The sequence below is a fragment of the Elephantulus edwardii genome, unplaced genomic scaffold, assembly GCF_000299155.1.
Source record: "Elephantulus edwardii isolate Elephantulus edwardi_28Jun2011 unplaced genomic scaffold, EleEdw1.0 scaffold00032, whole genome shotgun sequence".
NCBI classification, from domain to species: Eukaryota; Metazoa; Chordata; class Mammalia; order Macroscelidea; family Macroscelididae; genus Elephantulus; species Elephantulus edwardii.
The window spans coordinates 14,124,968-14,132,836 of record NW_006399782.1 but is presented as its reverse complement, the minus strand read 5'-3'; the positions used below and the strand labels follow the sequence as shown (position 1 = coordinate 14,132,836).

Here is a 7,869-nt window from a genome sequence, read left to right as displayed (position 1 = left end):
TTCAGCTCTTTAGTATCTTGAATTCTTCCTTGTGCTTTGGCTTCTCTACGCTCCAGTGCAATCTTCAGAGTTTCTTCTGACATCCTAGAGCACTTAATTGTGCTCATGCAGAACGCATACCTGGACCAGGAGGCTGTTGTGTGAACAGAGCAGGGGAACACTGCATGGTTTAAAATTGAGACTAAAGTTCACCAAGGTTGTATGTTTGATGGAGCTCCTCGATTAAAACAATCTTGGCAGCAGGACTGGCATCCACTTCTGAAATAGCTTGCCTCCAGAAGCCTATGAATTTGGAGAAACAATGAAAGTTATACAGTTGTTCATGTCTTTCATTCATAGGGTCACCATGAGTTGCCTACTACCCAATGGCACTTAACAACAATTCAGTTTGAGGACTAAGGTACATCTGACTCAGGCCATAGTCTTTCTAATTACTGTGCATGTAAGAACTGACCAATGAATATGGATGACAGAAAAATAATTTATGCCTTTGAGCTGTGGTGTTGGAGGAGAGCTCTGAACATCCCATGGACGGCCAAGAGACCAAACACATATGTCTTGGAGAAGATGCAGCCAGAGTGCTCTTTGGAGGCAATAATGATGAGGCTTCACCTCATATACTTTGAGCATGTTGCTAGGAGGGGCTATTTGTTGGAGAAGGACATGATGTTGGAAAGGGTGGAGGCTCAGCGAAGAAAAGGGAGACCCTCAACCAGATGGACTGACATTGTGACTGCTGCAATGGGCTCTTGTGTGTCAGGAAGTGTGAGGATGATGCAGGATAGGGCAGGGTTCATATCGCTATTCACAGGGTCACTATGATTCATACTCGACTCAACAGGTCTTACCAACAACAAACATGAACATAAAACTGATTTAATTCCATGATTTTATCATGTAAGAGCACAATTGGTTTTCATTATTTTAACAGATCTTGGTATCTTATCATTATTAATTAAGGCCTTTAGCATACAGAGTAGTATCTCAATGTGAACAAAAAATTAATATTGATCATGTATGGTTTTAAAATTTTAAAGTCTCTTCAACTTAAGAAAATAACTGTACACATGTGTTTTACATATAAAACACAATATTAAATTCATGATAATCAATCTCAGTGGTTCCCAGTAATAAATTCTTTCTTATTCTTTCACATCTTATAAATGATACTATGAAATATGCAGGAGTACATTAAAACCCACTAGTTTCTAAATAATATTACCAAATAACCATAATTCCCAAATGCAGCAAAAGTTAACAATCTTCATAGTGCACTTTCACCTCACTGAAGTTGAAGCTGCTCCTTTTGGATATTTTCCCACTTCAATGTGAAGAAGACTGTTATGATTTCATTAGTGGTTTCATTATGTGGCTTTTTAAAAGAAAAAAAAAGACTCTGATTTCTTCCATAGTTCAGAGTTCTCATAAGAGACGTTGTTCTGGAAATTGTATAATCTAGGATATTTCATATAACTAAGTACGTTTTAGTAGATGAAACTTCTCAATGTAATTATAATAAACAAGCATCTATCCCCTTAACTATATTACCAGAGTATCCTGGAACCAGAATAAGATGGTTTTCCTGCTCCCACAATCCACTTAATTGCCATTTTTAAATCTGGCTATTTCTATCATTTATAATTTCCATTTTAGATGATAGGTCTGACAACCATCTTTTTTATGACTGCTTGAAGCCAGTTTAAACCAACTATTGCATAGTCTTCCAATTTGCTCTTAAGTAGTGACTTTACTAGATACAACAAGCCTACACTGCAGCTAAGTGATATGTACTATTTTGCTTCCTATAAACTATTGGAAAGCACAGGAAAGCAATGCACCACAACTCCAAAATCGTCTACCCTCACCAAACAAGCTACACATTTGCATATATTTTTCTTCCTCCAGAATGTTAAAGCTACATTCAACCTCAAATTTCTACTGAACAAACCTTGTTCCATTGTTTCATGGTCCTGAGAAATCTCAGGTTAAAAAGCCACTATGTTTTGATGATAAACTTGCTTTTCGTGATGAACTAGAATAACTAGAGTTAATCAAATATGTGCAACTATCATGATGTGACTTTTCAGGAAGGTGGCCTGCACAAACCAGCTCCTTGTCTTTCTTTGCCATGACATGGCTTTCACATCTAGGGGACTGCTTTTTTTTGGTAAGCATTTCTAAAAGGATGTTGGGCTTTCTTTCTGAAAAAGACCACCTGACAGAGTTTGTCTGGGCCCTTCACAGCTTGTCCAACTGTTCTATTTATGTAAGCAGCCAACTGTTTTGGAGATTTCTTAACCTACTTCATGTTCTTATTAATAAAATGAGAGTTTCTTTTTCTAGGAAGATCAAGGGAATGATCCTCAATATTATTACAAAAGTTCTATATTTTAACACTGTGGGTTTCAGACACCATAATTTCTTAAACACCAGCACCTCCTGATACTGCAGCACTCCTGCCCAGCTCTGACACTGGAGGAGTCGCTTTTGTCTGCTGAAAATCTTCTCAGGACTATTTAATGACTTTTTGCTTACTTCAACTATGATGTCATGATATTCTTGATCCTTTTCCACAAATCATCTGGTCTTTAGTCATGAGTATTTAATATATCAAATATATCTCAATTCAGGTTGGATAGATTCAAAGTCATACCTTATCTCTTGTTTACAATTGAAATTTTTAACTAACTTCAACTTGAACTTCCATATCAGCAATTGATGACCTATTCCAAAATCAGCCCGAGATCTTGTTCTGATCAATGTCATTAAACTTCTCTTTTGTCTTCTTCCACAGATATAATCTCTTTAATTCCTATATATTCCCTTCAACAAGGTTTATGTATATTTCCATTGGTTAGACTGTTAAGGGAACATATTTTCTGTGGTTCAGTCTTTGGTCTCCAAAACTCCCTCGCATATCCCTGTGTTTCCCTCACTAACAGTGTATTGTTCAACTACTAAATTTTGTTTCCAATCACTAATAACTATCAATGCATCTAATTGCAGGGTTGATCATTTTTCAGACTATAAACATCAGTATATATCTTCATCTTTTTTCATTGGTAACTACTTCGTAAATGTGAAGAGTTGCATTAACTGGTCTTTCAATGCAGTGATTGTCCTATCACTGATAGCATTGTCCTTCAGGGTAGATTTCTGATGTTCTTGTGCATAGTGAATGCAAGACCATCTATCTTCAATTTGTTATATGTGGCATTGTTGTTGTTCTGTACCATATATTTAGAACCGAGCTGTAGCAGGTTTTTAGAGGCACTAATTTCACGTGAAGAGAATACTCATCCTTCTGTGGAGCAGCTGGTGGATTCAAACCATAAATGCCCGATTTAAAATTACCAGTAGCAAGCAGTACATTTCAGACCACTAATATCTAGAATGATGATGTGTTCCATATAACTTTTATTACATTAAATGTATCTATATTCATACTTGTAAAACACATGTTCCAATTATTAGTGAATGTTCACAACTGTTTCTTCTCATTTTACACTGTGGTTGGAAAAGCTTTACTTCATCCATGTAATTCAAATTGACTCTACTTTGAGGATGCATTGTTGTTGTTAGGTGCCTGTCAAGTATGACATATAGTGACCCTATGAACAAAAGATCTGAACCCTGCTCTAGCCTGTGCCATCCTCACTCTTCCTGACACATAAGAGTCCATTGCAGCAGTCATTATGTCAATCCACCTGGTTGAGGGTCCTTTTCTCCTTCACTGACCCTCCATCCTTCCCAGCATCATGTCCTTCTCCAAGGAATAGGCCCTTCTAGCAACAGGCCCAGAGTATGTGAGGCAAAACCTTGTCATTCTTGCCTCTAAAGAGCACTCCAGCTGCACCCTCTCTAAGACATATCTGTTCATTCTTTCGGCTATCCATGGGATGTTCCTTGTTCTTCTCCAACATCACAGCTCAAAGGCAACAATTCTTTTCTGTCAACCTCATTCATTGTCCTTATTCAATGTTTATTAAAATCAATGATTTGTTCTAGAAAACTGTCACTCTGGTGACCTAGAGTGTAGGAACTTGTACTACCAACCCATAGGCATGCAGTTCAAATCCACCAGCCATACTATGAGAGAAAGGTGTGCAATCTCCTGTGCAGTTTAACCTCTGTATACCTGTTCAAAGGTCAGCTATGAGTCAATTATGACTTGATGCCTTATAACAACAATGACAGAAAGAAATAGAAAAAAAGCAGTGCTTAAATAACTTTGAACCTAATTAGAAATGCATGAGAAAATCGGAAAGGACAAGCAAACACAGTCATTAAAAAACACCTAACAACATTGCTTGTCTCTCCAGTTAGCTATGTACATTAAAATAATATGTACAAACTCCAGTCCAAAAGTATGTCTTAATAAAATCTGTAATTCTTAAAATACGCTACATTTCCCTATGATCTGAAATGAGGTTTGTGAAAGCTCCAGCCGTGTACTTCTCAGGAGGTTGCACCGCTAACTGGTAGTTTAAATCCACCAGAAGCTCTGTGAGAGAATGAAGGACAAAATCCTTCTGTGCAATCTGCAGCCTTGCAAACCCAATGGAGCGTCAGCTACAAGACATCTCTGAATCAACAGCGGTGAGTCAGTGAGTGAGTGAGTGAGTGAGGTTTTTTCATGCTTACTCTTCCGAGCAGTTTAACAATGCCCTCTTTCCCAAGAAAACAATGGCAGTTTAATATCCCAAACACAGCGGAGTATTTCCTTTTACCCTATTAAATTCTTCTTCTTTGAACAAAGCAAACTACAAAGCAAGATTTATGACAGCCTCACCAATCATCTGCTATCTAGTGTCTTTCACTGGGCCTCATGCTCTCCTCACCTCTTTGTACAAGGGACTCAGTAAATCTGCAGGTATCTACAGCATCCAATTCAGCAGTCCAGCAGGCCAGCCTTCTAGCTCCTAAAGCTCATATCTCTTTTCTGCCACTGACAAAGGCCACTACCAAACAGAGAGGTTTGAATCAGGCTACCCTTGTATTCACCAAAAGCTGAATTTCCCCTACTGGTAGTGACCGCTCCTCTTTTAATTCCTATCACCCACATCACCACTGTCAGATCCATTGCCTTTTTATTGTTCCACTTGTTTCTTAGCTTAGCTTCACTCTTCTTTCTCTTGTTGTATGTTGTCTTGTACTTTTGAGCCAGTTCCTACTCACAACTAACACATGTCCTAGAGAGAGGAGTAGTCGGGCACATTTTTTTGATCATGATTTTTCCAAAAGCAGATGCCCATATATTTTCTTCAGCAGTGTCACCAGGTGATCTCAAGTTGTTGTTGCTGCTGTTGCTGTTGTAGTTGCTGTTGTGTACCATCTAGTTAAAGCCAACCCTTTGTTGACCCTCCAGTGGGTTTTCAGAGCAGTTAACCACAGGAGAGAAGATTGCCCATCCTTTTTCCTCAGATAGGTTGGTGGATTTGTACTGCATGCCTTCAGGATTGCAGAGCAGCTACTTACCACCAGGCCACCAGAGCCGAGTATCAATGGTTTACTCCAAACAGGGACATTTCTTTAGAACATTGTCAAAACTTCTCATTAAGACAGCTAACCTTTCTCCACTTCTTTCTCAAAGAGATCTAACGAACACAAGACCAGGGAACATCCTCACCCTCTCTCAAATGCATGACTGGAGAACAGTAGTACATTTTTCCTTAGAGAATTTAGAGGCTACTGAGGATAAAGGGAAGAGGGAGCTGAGCCCTCTCTCATTTCCATTCTGTCAGAGTGTTAGGGGAATTCAAAGCCCATGTAAGAGACAGACCTAGATAAGAAACTCATATGCCATTGTCCGGTGTCACATAAATCTCTAGCCTTCCAGTAAAAGAAAATCCCTCATTAATGGCACTATCCTCAACTCCCAGAAGACACAAACACACAATTTTGAAGACCTTATTTGACATTCCCCCCCCCCCAGGATATGGAATCTTTTTTAGATCCAAACTAAGGTTTCCTTAAAAGTGTGCACTACTATAGACCTCCATATCCCAAATAAGTACATTTTATTTAGAACTATTGAAAACTACATGTGTATAAAAACTGCATTGGAGATAATACAGCCAAATGATCATGGCAATTGTTAGAGCAGGGGAATTATAATTTCTTTTTCTGAATCTTTAATTTCTACAGTTTTACATTTATTCTTTCAACCAAAACCTGAGAGGGCTAATAACCCATGAAAGTCCCAGGATTCCTCACAATAAGAAGAATCTGTAGTAAAAGCAGACTAGTTCTATGATCTTTTTTTTTTTCCCCATTTTCTTCATTGTCTCTCTTTCTTCTCTTGGCAAAGATAGCTGGTCGTGGTTGTCTCCATCCATTCAATCCTCTTTCCATTTCTGCCTCAGGGGAGCCAAGTAGGGAAGCCACGCATCGTCTTAAAAAAGAGAAAGAACGGGAGAGAAACACTCAGCAGCAGCCACAGGCACTAATGTGAGAAGCTGGAGAAGGTGTCGTTTTTCACTCAAACTGACATTTAAGCTGTTTCATAAATATGAAATCAAACTTGAGGGTCCAGATGGACTGCCGCCCCCTCCGCCTTTTACTGGAATGACATGTTATTTACCAGCCTCAGAAAGAAGGAGCAAGGAATGAAACTTTCAGCTGATGAGTCACTGAGAAGAATGATTGATGAGTGATGAATGAACCGGTGATTTTTTTCCCCCTACAAAAATCAGAAGAGCATCATCGCATGGTGGATAATGATCACCAGTGCCTGTTGAAGCTACTCGCAGGCTGTGACAAGGAGCAAGGTGAACACATATCCCGGGTGCTGTACTGAGCAGCGAAGATGTCACAGCTTATCACTTATCCATGTGTACATGAAGGCATTTTCAAGAAGGCCACTCTTACTCTCAGTGATTGTCTAGTAACATCTGGTCCTTACATGAATGTATTAGAAGAATAGTATCACATGAATGTAAATTTGAAACTGGAGTCTTGGGGACAAAGGTATGTATAGAGTTTTCAAATCAGCTTTGAGGAGGGGCTCTATATTTTAAGGGGCCTTTATGAGTACCCTACCACACCAAGTGCTTTCTAGAGCAGTGCTTGAGACAGGTGAACATTTCAAAGTGCTGTCTGCATCCTCATGTTGTTGTTGTTTTTGTTAGGTGCTGTCAACTCCAGTACAACTGAAAGCGACCCTATGAACAACAGATGTAAACCTTGTCCTGTCTCGCAGCAGCTTCACAATCTGTGACATACTAAAGACATTGTTGCAGTTACTGTGTCAGTTCACCTCGTTGAGTGCCTTCCTCTCTTTCCTCTTCCCCTCATCTTTCCAAGCATGATGTTCTTCTCCAAGGAATAACTTTTCCTAGCAACATGTCCAAAGAATATGAAACAAAACTTTACCGTCCTTGCCTCCAAAAAGCACTCTGGCTGCACCTTCTCCGAGACCTTCTACTTTTTCTTTTGGCAGTCCACAGAATATTCAATACTCTTTTCCAACATCAGTTCAAAGGCATCAAATTTTCTTTTGTCATCTTTATTCATTGTCCAGCTTTCAGCAGCAGAGTGATTGAAAATACCATGATCAAGTGCATTTTAGTCCTTAAACTAATGTTATTGATCCTCAGTCTGTGTCTTCATGTTGTTGTGGTTAAGTGCCGTCGAGTCGTTTGCGACTCATAGAGAACCTATGCACAACAGTCCTAAACCCTGCTCTGTCCTGCGCCAACCGCACTGCCTCTGACACACCCATCCCGATTACACCAGTCACTGAATCAATCCATCTCAGAGAGGGTCTTCCCCTCCTGCGCCATCCCTCCACCCTCCCAAGCATGATGTCCCTCTCCAAGGACCCGTCCCTCCTGGCAACATGTCCAAAGTATGTCAGACGAAGCCCCG

General features: G+C 39.6%; 1 pseudogene; it reads right to left on the bottom strand.

The window, feature by feature from the left end:
- Positions 1-1,501: 1,501 nt before the first annotated feature.
- LOC102874283 lies at positions 1,502-2,416 on the bottom strand (annotated as a pseudogene).
- Between the last annotated feature and the right edge of the window lie 5,453 nt (positions 2,417-7,869).